The sequence below is a fragment of the Amphiura filiformis genome, chromosome 17, assembly GCF_039555335.1.
Source record: "Amphiura filiformis chromosome 17, Afil_fr2py, whole genome shotgun sequence".
NCBI lineage: Eukaryota > Metazoa > Echinodermata > Ophiuroidea > Amphilepidida > Amphiuridae > Amphiura > Amphiura filiformis.
In genome coordinates this window covers 8,766,884-8,784,240 of record NC_092644.1, presented here as the reverse complement: position 1 = coordinate 8,784,240, position 17,357 = coordinate 8,766,884, and the positions used below count along the sequence as shown (strand labels likewise).

General features: G+C 35.2%; 1 protein-coding gene across 1 annotated transcript in view; it reads right to left on the bottom strand.

Moving 5' to 3' along the window:
* LOC140138184 (uncharacterized) overlaps positions 1–16,989 on the bottom strand; it is a 189,015-nt gene extending 172,026 nt beyond the window's left edge. Inside the window, exons 1-2 of the mRNA XM_072160107.1 lie at positions 16,754–16,989; positions 7,981–8,558 (exon numbers count right to left, since the gene is read on the bottom strand). The gene's annotated coding sequence lies outside the window, so the exon portion shown is untranslated. The remainder of the gene's footprint in view (positions 1–7,980; positions 8,559–16,753) is intronic.
* Positions 16,990–17,357: the final 368 nt, after the last annotated feature.

The window sequence follows — 17,357 nt, the reverse complement described above, 5'->3', positions numbered from 1 at the left end:
AATTGCTATGTTGCTGCTGAACATACGATCTTGCAAACACAAAGGTGTCTTGTTCACCGCCTTTGCGGAAATTGTCGTCTGATGACCTTTAAATCAGAGTCTAATTATGATATCTAGTGTTTGTCTGTCTCTTATCTATACACCCAAAAGAATTGTAATTATCCTTCACTTAGTCTGCATGAGGAGGGGATAATGCACGCACAAACTTTGAATAAGTATGTAGACTCGGAGAGAAATTAACAGGCTACATGTTTTGGTTACAAAATGTATCATCGTGTGAAGAAAGTCTTCTCTACAACATTGGTTGTGAAAATAAAAATTGTCAAGAAATCTCACATTTGCTTTATACAAATCGCAGTTTATACCAGTCCATTTCATTGATTGCTTAGTCCTGCATCACACATACAAATGGTAGTGTTAGATACGTCACATTGCACAAGTCATGATGTCATGTTGTCTGTATGTCCTTTACAAGAACAAGGGAAGCAAGTTGCTTAAGCTGACACATTGGGCTATTCCAGTTGAAATCCTCACACCCCAGGGACAAGATTTTGTGCCAGTTTGCGAGAATCAAAAACTATCCGAGTTGTTTCACTTACTGCACAATTCAATGAAAGAAATGGATTCTCGCAATAAATGTTACGAGAATCATTACGAGAATTGATACAGTGATTCTTGTCGAATCTGAGGCCTTGAGGGGCCATGCAAAACATTTATCTTCTTCACTAGGAGTGTGAATTTCAAATGGAGTTACTTAAATGGGTGAATCCATTTGCAACCTACACCCCCTGTGTATCTTACAAAGCAGGTGTATGAATTTCAACTGGAATAGCCGATTATAACATCTTGCCTATGGCATAGATACCAAACGGCAACTCTATTTTGGCTAAAACAATTTTTTTTACATTATCTAACTTTTGAATAAGAACACAAACATAGATTGGTAGGAAATTAAAGACTATGTAGTGGTTGCATCATTGCTTTATCATGCGAGCGTGTATTCAAGAAAGCTTTATCTATATTGGTTGTGAGTTAATGCTTAAAGGACAGGTCTACTCACTATTAATTTGCTCAATAAAGGAACTAAAAATTCATCCAAAGTCAGGTTTTGGCACTTTTGTTAGTGTCATAGATGTGCTAACACAGCCTGCTAGTGGATAATTCGAAAGCTGTATATTAAGGGATCTAAAATGAGCGTTTATTGCGTTTCGACAGTATTTTTTGTGGGACATGAGAGCACCTCAGACCTATCGAATTGCATTCTGAATACAAAGCATGTCTTTCTGATATCAAATAATTTTCATTTTTTAAAATCACAATATAATACAAATTTTATGACAAATTATAAAAATTTGATATTTTTCAAATTTTGATATATAACAGTCCTCGAAAGTAAATTATATAAATCTAATGATATATTTTAAAGTGTATGTAGCAGGGAGGAAAAGTCGACGGTCAATTGAAAATTTTGACCTTTCATATTGAAGATATGGATTTTTTCCCAAAAAGACCTAATTTTTTTTGGTGTTTTGGGAAAAAATCTTCAATACTGAAAGGTCAAAATTTTCAATTGATCGTCGGCTTTTCATCCCACCTACATACACTTTAAGTATAAATCATCAGATTTATAAAGTTTACTTCAAGTACTGTTAAATATCAAAAATATCAATTTTTAATGATTTGCCATAAAATGTGTATCAAATTGCGAATTTCAAAAATCCAAATTATTTGATATCAGAATGACATTCTTCGTATTCAGAATGCAATTCGATATGTCTGATGTGCTCTAATGTCCCAAAATAAATACTGTCCAAACGTTCATACCCCAGCCCTTAAACTAAAAGGCAAAATAAGATATTTTACATGAATCATATATTTTGAATGGGGCTTCAACTTCGTCAATTAATGCTGTTTCCTTGTTTTTTGCCAAATTGTTCATTTCAGAGATACCTAACATGACAATTTTAATGACTTATCCTTTACTTTTAATTAATAAACAATTTTATTTTTTTTACACTTTCGCTGGGATCACTGAATGGGACACTGTACAAAATGTATGAATAAGTCCCTGTTTACACATATTTCAACCAGATTACTATAAAAAATGTGCATCTACTTCCCAAATTGCAACTCAGGAAGGTGCTATATAGAATATTACTTTGACCAATATTCTGTACAGCAACCTTATTTTGCAGGATTGTAGAAAGATAAAGCAATAACAGGTATCCACATTGGTAGGGCTATTCTGCTGGCTCAAGTTAGGAAGCCTGACCAAATTGCCACCACTTTCTACCACAGCAAATTATAATTACGTTTCTGACCCACTTGTATCATATGTCATTAATGTAGATACAATTACAAGGGCTAAAAGGACATCATAGCTTCATTTAAGTCTGGCTATACATCAAATGACCCAATTGAGGTCTAATAATACACAAACCTGCAAAACATATCAGTACTTTGGCAGATATTTGAGAAAGTGCTTCAGTATTGGGCCATTCCATTAAAAATTCACACTTGCCCTGTGGAAGATTTTGGAAATATCTTTCACAAGAGGAGCATGAATTTCAAATGGAATGAGCAAATTAACCAGCTCAATTTGAATTTCACACACGCTCTGAGAAATGGAGCTGCTAATGTAAAATTCATTTTCCAAAATCTTCCACAAGGGTAATGTGGATTTTAAATGGAATAAAATATCCCATTTTTTAGAAAACAAAGTAATGTATACATGCTATATTAGAACTCTACATCAGTCCAATAAATTGATAATACAAGCTCCAATTTCTTTCATTTATCCAAATGATAAGGAACATGAGGAGGTGTGCGTATTGAGGGAATCAAAATTTTGTTTGTTCAAGGAGGATCTATCATTTGTGGGTAAAATAAACATGGAAGTTTAGAAGAGAAAAAAATGCTTGTTTTCTTTTCTCTTACCTTATCTCGCAGGTGTAGTTTGTGTTGTGACTGTTGAACATACATGTATTTGTAGCGTTTGAAATCAGGAAAATAATCTGCTTGTCTACAATCTAGCCGGAATATTGGTTGTTTACCACAATTTTGAAATTACTAACTGCCAATATTTTTCAGCTAACATTTTTTATTCTAAAAGTTCCTTTGAGTGCGAGTTTACATTTTAATACAAAGACATTAAAAAATGTACCCAGATTACCACTATTTCGAATGCTGCATACATTGTATCCCTTATTCTCCTGACATTTCCGACTTCATTTCATCTTTGCTTCCCAGGCCTCAGGAAATCAGGATGCTCCTTCCTGGAAGTTTTTGGCATTTGGAAGTAAATTGTGTACCCGAAGATAAAAAGGAAACATTAGTACAAAATCTTTTGGAAATATTTGTTACCAGTAGGAATAAATTTAGCTCATCTTCGCAGTGAGTTTTTAAAAAAATGAGGTGTGTGATAAATAGCACGCCTCAAACTTGTGAGGAGTGCTATTTTATGAATGATGATTGTGATTGCCACACTCATCATACGAGTGCAAGTGTAAGCTTACAGATTAAAGAGTGTGATAAATTGCACTCCTTATGATCATTTAAGGAGTGTGGAGGAGTGTGACCGCACTCGCACTCCTTAGAACTCAAAGCCTATCTTCTCCCAGATATCATTCCCATCTCCAGCCATTCCTAATGACATAGTGCAGTATGCAATATCATTCCCCTCCTTTTTCTCTAATTCAACATCTCTTTCATTCACTTACCTCACACCTAGCTCTCTACCCCCCTTCAATCTCTTTAGATCTCTCTCTTCTCTCTTTGGACCAACTGCATAATTAGTGCTTTTAGCTAGATGTACATGGGATTCATAACTGACATTATTGTACCCTTTTCCTCTATAAACATTTCCTGAAGCACAATTCTAGAATTCCATTTCCTAACCTCAGGAAACATTACCTGCTGTAAATTCAAAATTTTGGAAACATAATCCCCCTAATAATAGTCAATGGCTCTCTGACTACTGCCATCTACTTATACACTTCCCTCTAAAATGCATCTGAATTATTTATTAGCATCCAATTAAACTGGTATAACCAAACAGGATTATTATTCCTTACACCCACCTGACACAACATCTTCAAGTCCAAGCCATCACTCTTAATGCTCTCCATGCTATTATAGCTTCAACATAACAAGTTCACGTTGTGACTATGTTCTCAAAATATCAAGAGCTATCTCAAGAACCTCTGAACCTATACTAGGCTTGTTTGTACTCATTTTAATGCATTTTTCATGCTGATACCAAATATGGTCATGAAAATATACAATTTTTTGAATTTTGTGTAATTTTGTCGTCTGCAGTCGACATCCGTGTGGCGAGAGTTAAGGCTTGCTTGGAACATCTTTTGTGTCTGATCAGTAAACAATATCTATTTCTTGAATCCTCACATTGTTTATACTGCATTTAGTTAGCTGCACCAGTTGAAAGTGGTACGTATATAGTTACATGGAGAGCGAATGCCAGAGTGGACATTAGTATTATGTTTCTTAGACTGAAAGTGAATCTGCTTGAAGATAACTTAAATGTATTACATTATTGACACAAATTCCACCATTGGAGACCTATTTCAATAAACATTACCTTTCTCATGTAGTGAATGGAATTACAATTTACTTGACATTTGGAACACTCTGCATTATAAATTCATGAAAATTGAATAGGATTCATCAAAACCTGTTTTTGCCTGCAAAGTGGCAACATGTTTTTTTTCCACCTGTGTCAAAAACCTACAAACCCTGAAATTGATGTTCACACGAGAAAATGCCTTCAATCAATTCGTTTTAAATCTTCATTAGATAATTAAGCATGCATTCACATAATGCTTTATGAAAATCAAATGAAGAAGTCCCATTCACACCAAACGTAACTTAAAAGGGGGTAACCCTATTGGTTTGGGGATATGGATTGTCTTCAAATTTACATACAATGTCAATTATCATCCCTTTTATCATAGATAGTGAAGGAGCAGTATATGGTCGAATCCAACGAAAAGTGTACACAGCATGTTCAGGGCCATAACTTAAAAGTATTAATCAATTGGCATTCGTTTTTTGTATTATGTTTATTCGCTTTGATCATACGCTTCGCTAGGCCATATATATAATAAGACCCCTTCTGTGAAAAACTTAGACACAGAGACCCCAAAACATGCTATTTTTACCCATTTTTTCAAAATATTTCTTAAAGTATTTTTAAAAACATCTAAATCAGTTATGAAAAGAAGTCATTGGATTGAATCTAAATTGATTTCCTGAAAGGTGTGTATTCAAAGATTGCCTGTTCAATTTTTCACATATTTGTACATAATTATGAATTTTTGTGATAATTTTTGAGTGGTATTTTTTTTACATTACCTACGAATGTAATTTTTCATAGCACTAGATATATCTTTAAAAAATGGAAATCACTAATAAGTGCGCAATTGATACAAGCTTTGATATGTCCAATACTGAAATGCATTGCATTGGACATCTTTATTATTGTGTTTAGCTGCCAGAAATTCTAAATGGCACAAAGGTAGGTTTGGTAAAAAATATGCATTACCTCCGAATACATGTTAAAAGCTGTGCCATTTTCACAAAGTGAGAGAATAGTAAACAATAGTTAAGCAATAGGTGCAGGGTAATACACTCTTTATTTCTACCAAGTTTCAATAACCTGCGTTTAAATATTTCTGAGATGTCAACAATAAAAGCAAGTATTCGTAGGTAAATTTCGGTAACCGAATGTTACCTACGAATACACTTTGACATCATGACAGTATTGTGAAACACTGCCATTCATGCCAATGCCCATATTGGTACATAACGAAGGCCTGTATGTTTGCTATCAAATCATATGTCAATGAAAGTTGCGAATTCACATACATGCCCACCATGCAAAACTGAATACGGCTTAATTGGTGAAAAATATGTACTGAAATAGACGACGGTCTGCAAAAAAAAAAAAAAAATCAGATTCAAAGAAGATTTGAAGGGGATAAATACTTGGATTCGTCAACTGTCATGTGTGCTTCATTTTAAATGTTTACCAACCTTCTGGTTTCTGAGTAATTTGTGTCCAAATTGATTTATTCGAAGGTAACTTTTGACGTTTTCGCTAAGGTTACCTACGAATACCATGGAAAAAAACAACTGTTCTCATTGTCTCATGATCTAGACAACACATTGATGGACCCTGGTATAAAGCTAATTGTAGTTGCCCTCAAACTAAAGGCCACAAGACGTAACTAACTAAAGATGTACTTCACAAGCCTGCAATACCAGTTTTAAGCGATTTGTGTGCAATTACAAATTAAAGTCACTTTAGTGCCTTTGTTTCTTACTTCAATCCTCTTTCAACTGCTGTGAACCGACATTGTTAATACATGATAGGGTCTAAAGTATCAATAAATGCACATAAAGAAAATAATACATTCAAAGTGCTTTATAAAATGAAGTTTTGATTGCGATATCCACCAAAAGTCTAATTCTTACCTACAAATACTGAAATGTTACTTACGAATACAGCATAATACATGACATGTGTAATGAAGTGTCCCTACCAATGGAAATTAATTGTCAAAACTTTAAGCGGTGCCCTAGGACACTATTATTACCCATATACGGATTCATTCAACAATTATTTATTATGTAAAATTGCTGATTAAGTACTTGTATATCAAAATGAAGTGGTCAAAATCTTGCTAAAAGCATCAAAAATTTTTGGATCTAAGGTAATAGCATTTATTCATTTGGACGTACCATCTGAAAGAGATCTAAAAACTACCATTTGATTAATTCATTACCATAATAGCAAAATTTAAACCTATAAACTCAATATAGATATTGTTAAATCGCTCATGTTACCTACGAATACCGGGTTTCTTCACCTTTTCATTGTATAAAGCGTTAGGTGTATGCGTATAATTCCTAATATTCTTGAAAACATATATCCTACTCGTTCTTATACAATGTGTAAATTGATTCATACTCATTTGATAAATAAAATACAGAAACTGACCTAAACTTCTTTTTCAAACATAAACTAGCATAAATTGACTAAGATCATATTGATCGCGTTATAAAAATAAAAACAAATATTTTCTGGTTGAGTTAGCATTTTCCTGACACCCTGTGGTCTACAAAAAAATAAAAAAAGCGTTAATGGGAATATTCCATTTGTTTTAGGTTGATTAGTATTGCGATAGTGAAAGCATCCTAGTGGTATTAAGTAGGTAACATTGGGTTTTGATATCACATTTACTATCACGCGTCCTGGATTAATTTTTCAAGATTAGTAATGGCACTTTTGGTTCCTATAAGGCCAATATGTCATCAATCAATGGGCAAAAAGAAAAAATTGTGGAGACATTTTTATTTCGGACTTTTATTTTTGGCCCGTGGACACTTTTGGTTGGATTCGACCATATATGCTTTTATGCAGCTAAGTGAAAAAAAATCAGCATAATGTGAATAAATAGCAAAATTAGCAGTACAATACCAGTTTTCACCCTGGCTCCCCCTGGCTATGCCACTGAAAGGGGACACATGACAACATTCTTCACAGGGCCTGCAAAAGGATTTTGGAAGTGGGTGGGTGGGGGGGGTAAAATTGTCTCGTAAGTGCCAACATCAGGGGGGAGTCTGAAGGGGATGTGCCACCTTCATCAGCAACTGCGAAATTTGTGATTTTTCAAACTGGATTTGTGCAATTTGGTGCACACTTTACATTAGACTATAGCCATTGGCGTGTAAGTGCCAACATGTGTGCGCACATGGGGTGTCTGAGGGGACGTGCCTCCCGAGAAGCTTGAAATTTTGTGATTTTTCAAATGGGATTCATGCAATTTGGTGCACACTTTGTTGAATTTGGGATTCTTCTTCTTCTCTTTGCCAAAAAGTGTGTGTGTGTGTGTGTGGGGGGGGGGGGGGAAATGCCCCCTCCCCCGCTTCTGCGGACCATGCTTCAAATTGAAAACTCACCTGTTTCATTAAGATGCTTTAGTCTCCTACCAATCAAAGGAAGAAGTACTTGATCACTGCATCGCACCAACTATTCCTCATACGCTCAAAAATAGAAATTAGGTGTATATCCACTTTTAAGTCTCCTCCTGCTTTTAAAAAAATTCACAAAATGATGTTTGTAGTTCCTAATCCAACTAGAAATGTTCACATAAAACTGTGTTTGCTAATAAACTGTATTTGTAATCGTACAGTATCACGATTACGTGAGGTGCTTAAGCGTAACGCAGTTTACACCTGCAAATGGGTAGTAATGTAGTCAATATGCACTGCAGCACATACCAGGCCAAAATGTGTTGCTTAAGTTTACGACTGTGTACGTGCCTCCTGGGAGAACTCTAGCTTCACTATCTACCACAAGGTATGTTCCTTCCTCAATATATTGCTTCAGCGACGATGCATGCCCAGCTGACGGCTGTCTGTAAAAAAACTCTTAAAATTGGCAAGTCATCTCAGGTTTTGGTATCAAATCAAGTCCTTCCTGTCAAGACTCGTCTCTTCAAATTGTATTCGATTGATGCTGCTTTATCTTGATCTCCCTAAAGAGATGAGAAAATAGAAATTATTTGAATAATTAATATCTTTTTAACTGTAATAGTTTTTATATTGGTTTTACTTTATCTTACTTTGTGCTCTGATTAAAATTGATATCAAGTTGCAAAGTTTGTGATATTATTAATTAAAATTCTTTATTTGAAGAGCTTTGTTACAAAAGCCCTTACATCCACTTTTTGACTTTCTGAGAAAAACAGCTTTTTAATTACTTAATTAAATATTACTTGTTCGATTTGATTCAATTTGGGTTTGGATAAAGTGTTGATGAATAGAAACTAAAAGAATAGGTTTGGTAACATTTTCAAGCCTTCCTTTTTTATTATTATATCATTTCTTTTATATATAGCACCTTTGCAACAAAATTAATTTACCCCTTTTCTAGAAACCACCTTTGCAATCAAATTTGAGCCCACTTGTTTGCACTACTTTATGTAACTTGACTAATGGTTTCAAAATCAAAAAGAAAACTTAAATATCTCATTTACATTTTTAATTATGAATTTTTAATTAAATCCAGCAAAATGCCATTTTTGAGCATTTCCGAAGCTACAACTTTTGTTAATTACAATGATTTTTTTTTCAAACATAGTGACCCCAAAACAGTTCCTTTTGGTTTTAATAAACATTCAAGGCTTGTTATTATACATCAAAAATTTATTTTCCTAAAATTTTATATTCATTTTAAGTTCAAATTTCCGGAAATTCCCTAAGATTTCCCAAACAGGAAATATACGATATCTCCGGAAGGTCAAACTACCACCAAAATGTGCCTTTTTACCCACACTAGTATAATGTCATGCCAATAACTCAATTTCCGCTAGAGGTGGATGTAAGGGCTTTAGCAACAGAGCTCTTCATTTGTTACCTCAAAATGAAAAAAACATCCAAAACCTTTAGGGAACAAATCAAAATATTGATGTCCTATAAATTAATTGATGTCCTATAAATTTTGTTAGGAGGCTGACCTGCCCAAAATGGGCAATCCCATGTCACCCCCTATGGAAGATATGGTCTTTATGTTCAATTACAGGGGGTGTGAATTTTAAGTGGTATTACCTGAATGGGTGACTCCATTTTAAATCTATACCCCCTGTGTGTGAGATTAATGTCATGTATTCCATATGGGGTGTATGGATTTCAACTGGAACAGATCATGAAATATTGCAAAGTCATCATTTTCTGCATCAATTATATGCTAATTCATGACCCCCTTCCCCCAGCAAACTTGTTTCATTCAGGCCTGTAGCCAGGATTTTTTGTGGGGTGCTGATTTTTGAAAAAGTAGACTTTTACCAAGGGGGCAATTTTGTGAAAAGTGGACTTTCTTCCCCAAATTTAGACCTTTTTTGACCAAAAAAGCTTGCTAATTCTTAAATTTTGGGACTTTTGTATACTTTTGCAACTTGGAGGGGGGTGCAGCTTCTGCTCTGGTATCATTTATAGGACATCATTGATATTTTGAAAGCGGGTCATTTCAAGGAGGTAGAATCAAAGAGTACTGACTCATGATGTTTTCTACCTCACATCAATGGGCTATTCCCGTTGAAATCCACACTACCCCTGTGGAAGATTTTGAAAATATCTTCCACAGAGGGCATATGTTTTTCAAATGTAAGTGGTCAGGGTTAATCATTTTGAAACTCATACTCCCCCTGTATTAACAGCTTTACCTATATCTTCCACAACTGGAGTGAGTATTTTGAATGGAAGTTACCTAATTGTCTATTCTATTTGAAACTCTGTGAAAGACTTCTACAGGGGTAGTGTGGATATTAAATGGAATAGCCCAATGTAGCACATCACCCAAAAATCCTTGTATCCAAGTTTTGAGCTTATTGCTCCAGCGGTAGTCCAGTGGTATATAAACTCTTGCAGAGCAGAAATTGTGATGCTAAGTTGAGGGTCAATTTTCTGCCAAGTTCTAAATTTTAGCCAAAATTAATTACAGGAAAAATTATAGGTTTTAATTATATGAAAAATTAAAAAATCAAAACAAAATACTTACTATCTTAGCTGCTCAATTGTGGTGTACGGGGATTCAATGGTTTTTTAAAAACATTCATTTGAAATGGTTCTATTATCATAATGTACATACAAGCACAATGAATTTGCCTGATTCCAATAAGGTGTATGTTGGGATATATGTTTAAAAAATCAGGTTTGAAAGAAATTAGTCAAATTAATTTTAATAGATCGTAAAATTACAGCTTTAAATGCTTTTTTGTCACTCTGTAATAATTACTGTCACAGTGAAAAGTTCACCTTTCGTTATTTTTTATGATATAATTTATTTTCACTCTCCTATACAGCATGCATAAAATTCAAAAACATTAAAAAAAAAGTTAATTTATTTTATTGTAGAAACTTGAAAATAAATACTTAGCAACTTACTGTCAAGCACGAATGCTTGAAGAATCAAATGCGTGAAAATGTCCACTTTGCCAGTATTTGTAGCAACATCCACGCATCTCATGTCAAAGAAGATATCTTACTCTTCCCACAATCCTTTGCAACATGATACATCATCTCATCTCATCATCCCTTTGTTTTCATTTTGAGAATATACTAGCCAAACATGGGTTGATAGTCAAGAAATAAACTTATTTTGTAAGATCTGGATGTACTCTATTCATACATTTTGTCACTATCAACCCATGTTTCACTAGAAATAGATAGCAAATCAGTACAGAAAATTGAAATTGGAGAAATGCATTATGGGAAGTGAACCAACATCTCGCTCATTCTTCATCAAAACATCACATTAGGACCCTAGAGGCATTTCTTTGTGCGTGCAGTGCTTGATGACAGTTTTGAGATTTACGGAAGATAGAAAAATGTATTCGTTTTCTGTCACAAGACAAATATTTGAGCAAATTATAGCTCCCGCAATTATCGTTTGAACATAGCTAATGCACATGTCATTTGCACATTACATTCAAATGCATATTTACTAACTATGATTGTGAAATACATTTATTATTGGATGCTTGTCATCATGGTTTTATCATGAAAAGTGTGCTTAAGGGATCTAGAATGAGCATTTATTGCGTTTCGACAGTATTTTTTGTGGGACATGAGAGCACCTCAGACATATCGAATTGCATTCTGAATACGAAGCATGTCTTTTTGATATCAAATAATTTTCATTTTTTGCAATTCACGATATAATACAAATTTTATGACAAATTATTAAAATTTGATATTTTTCAAATTTTGATATATAACAGTCCTCGAAATAAATTTTATAAATCTAATGATATATTCTTAAAGTGTATGTAGCTGGGAGGAAAAGTGACGATCAATTGAAAATTTTGACCTTTTATATTGAAGATATGGATTTTTTCCCAAAAAGACCTTTTTATGGTGTTTTGGGAAAAAATCCATATCTTCAATACGGTCAAAATTTTCAATTGATCGTGGGCTGTTCATCCCACCTACATACACTTCAAGTATAAATCATCAGATTTATAAAGTTTACTTCGAGTACTGTTAAATATCAAAAATATCAATTTTTAATCATTTGCCATAAAATGTGTATTACATTGCAAATTTCAAAAAATCAAAATTATTTGATATCAGAAGGACATTCTTTGTATTCAGAATGCAATTCGATATGTCTGATGTGCTCTAATGTCCCACAATAAATACTGTCCAAACGTTCATACCCCTTCCCTTAACAGTGGGTAAACTGCTTTAACGCTTTTAAAATAAGACCATGAGTAAGATGTAAAATCATAGTGTAAAGTGCTGCACATCCCCAATCACTCCCATAGTTGATTTATTTAGGGGCTGTCCAATAATTATGAAATGGGGGTAAAATTCAAAATGGCATGCCAAAAATTGCTGTCTCCCTCCCTGGGGGGGGCTCTAAAAATGGGTGATGGGGATGTGCGGCCACATTGACCTCCATTTTTTAACTCCCTCTCACCCAATGACCCCCTTTTTATTAAACTCCTCTCACCCAATGTCCCCTTTTTTCCCAAATAAATTTGGGAAAGTTTCTGATAATCTCTCACTGAATGACCCCATTTTTTTATTATTTGTCCTCAAATTTATCAAAATGTTGATGAATTTTTGAATTTTTTTCCCAGTCTCACTGAATGAACCCCTTTTTTGGTAAGATTTTCCCCAGTCGAACTCCCTCACCTTAAAACTCAAAGCCTGAAGCCCAATTTTTTGAGTGGGTCATTTTGTTAGCATGACACAACATACACAAGCACACCAGCTTCCATGTGAGGTCCAGACCAGGGACCCACCTTAGTAGGGACCCTGGAGAAGGTCCAGGGGATAGGACCAAAATTACAGAAAAATAACACGGCAAGATTGACTAAATTTTGATGCCGTCATTGGTTTACCATGTAAACACGAAAACTGACAAATAATTCCTAAAGAGTTGAGACGCTGAGCAAAAGACCCCTGTTCTTTCCATTTTTCCCCAGCCCATATTTTCCTTGTTTTCCCACAAAATCTCTTGTCCCTGAAAGACACCATATAGCTCATATTTTTCTTATTTCCCCCAAAAGGCCCATTTCTAAGATCCATTTTGTGGAAAAATCCTTACTGTTTTACCAAAATAATCTGCCTATGAAAGACAAAATTTCTAGGAACATCCCTCAAAATGGAAGATCTAATAGCATCTGACCCTGAAATGACACATTTTTAGGAATTTACCTTGAACTGACTCCCAAAGAATCAAATATTTCTTAAAATTTTGCCCCAAAAAGACCCTCCATGTTGAAAGTTTGAGCCCCCTCCCGTGAGTGCATAATGGTGTATTAACCCTAATGACCTAAACAACCTTTAGAAATAGAAGCTAATCGTGGATCCATCCTTTGTGCTCATTTTAATGATAAAATGTTTACCCCAACACCTTACCCAAGGGTAGGACAGGCCATCAAAACTGACGGGGGTTATGAGGCCCACTATTGGTTTCTACAGTAAAAACCATGATTTTCATTTCACTCTTAAAAAATTATTCCAAGAGCTATAGTTTGGAAAACCGCGCTAAATATTCAGTAAGCTAGGGGGTCAAATTGTACCCAAACCGGCAGACAAGAAATGTCATGAATTACGACACCCTTTTGGGCGAAAATGCAGCTTATTAAGCCAATGTGAACATGGGGTTATCGCGAGAAATATTTTCCTAGCATATTGAGCTAACACCTCAGCTACTTTTTCACAATAAGATACTAATGGAAAGAGATGGACAAACGTCTGTAATTTTTCGTCAGTTAAATGTTTTTTACAGAACGTTTTGTTTACATGCATCACCTCTTCCACAGTCAGTCTCTTACGCAACGCTACCACCACACGCTTGATTGCATGTTGAGTATCCTTGGCAAAAGTACCTCTCTCGTCCCTAAATTGACTGATGAAAGTTCATTGTAGTAAAGATGCATGTTACACATTGGAACTTCGCACTGTACATGATGCTGAAGAGGTACTTTTATGTGCGTGCGATTGGGGAAATTATTTCATGTTTCGGGTTTTATAAATGATTATAAATGATCTTTTATATTTGGGAGAAAATTCTGTGAAAATCATATTTATAGCCAGAATTTCCTTAATTTGCATGGATGTGCTCACATTATGACCTCACATTATGACCTCAAAGCAACACTATGTGGGGGATGTTTGTACTTATTGTGGTATCACTGGGTAGGAGAGACCCGTAGCTATACATTGGTATCAAATATAACAGCATATGACATTTATAATTGAAAATTAGGGGGTTGTAACAACAACCCCCTTTTTTGTGTTACAAAATATGGCTCAGTAGTTTTAGGGTTAACCTATAATTAATCAACGAAAAAAACCAGAAAATTTCAGAAAAGGAAGGTTGCTGAGCTACCCGGGTACCCGGGAGTACTGAAAAGTACAAGAAAGCACTGTCGCACCTTGGTTCTTATTAGTTTGTTTGTATGTTTGTTTGTTTCCTTCCTTCTTGATTGTATTGTGTGTGCCATATAAAAACAAAAGCTGTGAACGGAAATACTGCCACAAATTTTCTACACTGTAATATGTCCATAAACATACTTTCAGACTCTCCCATGATATCCTTGATCATGAAGTTTTTGACCTATTATGAACTAGCTATGATAAACTGATGAAAATAGGGACATTTTAAACTAGGATCAATGACCCCATACTGACCTTATGCCCCCTTTCCCTGGATGAACATCTGGTCAACATATTATCTACCTACTCCCTGGTCCCAAGGTATACAGTATTGGCTTACCTTTGCCAAATTTCTTCAGTAGTTCTGCTGATATGGGGGGGGAAGATGGATGTTCTTCCAGTTAAAGGTATGTGGCAGTTTTGGGTATATATGGTACTCTCAGGCCTGGAAAAATTGGCAATGGGCAAACTCTTTGCCAGGAAATTTGGTAATTTGGAAGGAAATTTTGCTTTTCTGGATAAAGAAATACATAAGAAATGGTGGGAAATCCTCCCTAAGTTAGAGGGAAATTTGTCTCTCTTGCCAGGGAAACAAACATATTTCCAGGCCTGGGTACTGTTTCTGTGATTTTGATATTGGTGGGTGGGTTTTCAGTGGAAACGAGTGAGGTAACTTTTTCATTTATTTATTTTTGTGACTTTCATTTTATGACCAAATATATTCAAATATGTCACGGTATAAAACATGTTGTTATTTACAGTGAGATGTAAAAGTACAGAAAATGAAGTGAGGGCGGGTGACAGGAAACTCAAAATCGACTTTATTATAATCAGTCAAAATGGACAGTTTCTATTGCATTTGTTGTTGGAGGACACTAGATCCAGTAACTGTAACCATACTCTCTATGGTCCGTATATGTCATTATGTTTATGATAAAGACTGAAGTCTTGCTGGCAAGACTAGGAGGAGACTGCACTTCTAAGATGACCGAGGGACAGGTCTTCAGATCGATTCCACAAACATTCATAAATATAACCTGTTTTATTGTATTATCATGCAAATTGCCCTGTGGTACGGTACCTTACGGAGCTCAGAATTTCATTTAAATGAGGACGACTCTGTTATGAGTGACATCGTTTTGCATTGGGGACCTACCATGTATTGATTTGAAATCATTTTGAAGCAAGCACTGTATAAATTAAAGCATTATGGTACTTCAAAAACCAAAAAAATTTTAAACTATATATGAAATCCTTAAAAAAAAGACCAACTTTGAACGATATTTTAACACTTTTTTAACCAATGTAGTCAGACTTTTTGACCCCTCTCTCTCCCCTAATGAAAGGATTTTCATTTATAGAACTTCATCAAACTTTTGGGTTGTTCCCTTATCTTGACCATACCAGCAATAAAACATGTAGCATAGCAGCAATGCATCATAGTACTACAGTAGTTAGTTCCAATAATTCGAAATTTGTAGTTACTACAACTACGGTAGTAGTAGATATAAAAGTAAACAATTATTGTATATAAACAGACCTGTAACCAGGATTTATTTGGGGGGGGGGCTGATTTTGAAAAAGTGGACTTTTCCCCCAAAATGTTTGACCTTTTTTGACCAAAAAGGCTTAAAAAACTTTTTTTCACTCGCTACGCTCGCAAATGGAACTTTTTGGTTTAAAAAAGGGGACTTTTGGGCCATTTAGCCCCCCGGATACAGCCGTTATATAAAACCATAGTCCTGCCAGCAAGACTTCAGTCTTTATCATAAACATAAATGCCCGGGGTCACTCCCATTGTGGCCTGTACACCATCCGTGATAATGAAAACGCGTAAAAAGGGTAGTTTTTCGTGGGTAAGCATGATACGCGCGCAACGCGTTTAGGGTGTCAAAAACATGAAATATTGGAAAAAAGGGTAGCAAAATTGCAATTGATAATACGCGGAAATGAAATTTAGGGTATGAAATTTGATGCAAGGAATAAAATCCCTGTTTAGGGTGTGAAAACACCTGTTTAGGGTATTGTTTAAGCCAAGGGTTAAATCCTCTTTTAGGGTGCTTTTCAAAAGTTGATTATCGCGGATGGTTTACAGGCCACAATGGGAGTGACCCCGGGCATAAATGACATCTAGGTATGACGAGTTACAGTTACTGGAACTAATAAAACCATAGATCATGATCTATGATAAAACATTGAACTGGTTGAGTCCAACAATACATCATGCATGATGTTGTTCTCAAAATGATGACAATAATATGTAACTATTTTATTAGCCTACCTGTAGGTCTTAGTCGTCAATTTCATCCGGCCCGCTTACATTCAGTGTGTATTTTCGCAGCTTACAAACCATGCACTACCGGGAAATTCTGCCGTAAACTGATTGGCCACAGTACAAGTCGTAAATGGTAAATATACAAGCTACACGGTAACCACAGCAGCAGAAATGCTGATGATACAATATTATTGAAAACCCCGCATGAACCGAGAAAATGAAGATATGGCATGAATTGCATCCCTTCAGATGGCAGTGTTGTCATTTCACAGTTGACATCACGTTGCACCAACCGCCCAATATAGGCATGAGTTTTGATTTTAACACCCAATTTCGCCTGAAAAATTGGCAACTGTTTTAGCGAGGGCAGCATTTGCTGAAGAAAAAGTGTGCACAGGTGTGCAGGTGTTCAAGGCAATGGCAATGTTGGCGCTTTCATCCAAATCTCTATTTATATGTCCGTATGAAATTAATGTTTTGGTTCTCGTCCCCTCCCTCCTCAATTTCTGGGATTTATCCGATTTTTTCCCTTAGATTTTTCAAAACATTGTAGACTTTGCAATACTTAATGCATATAAATAAGTTTATTAGAGAACATGGGTCACTTCCA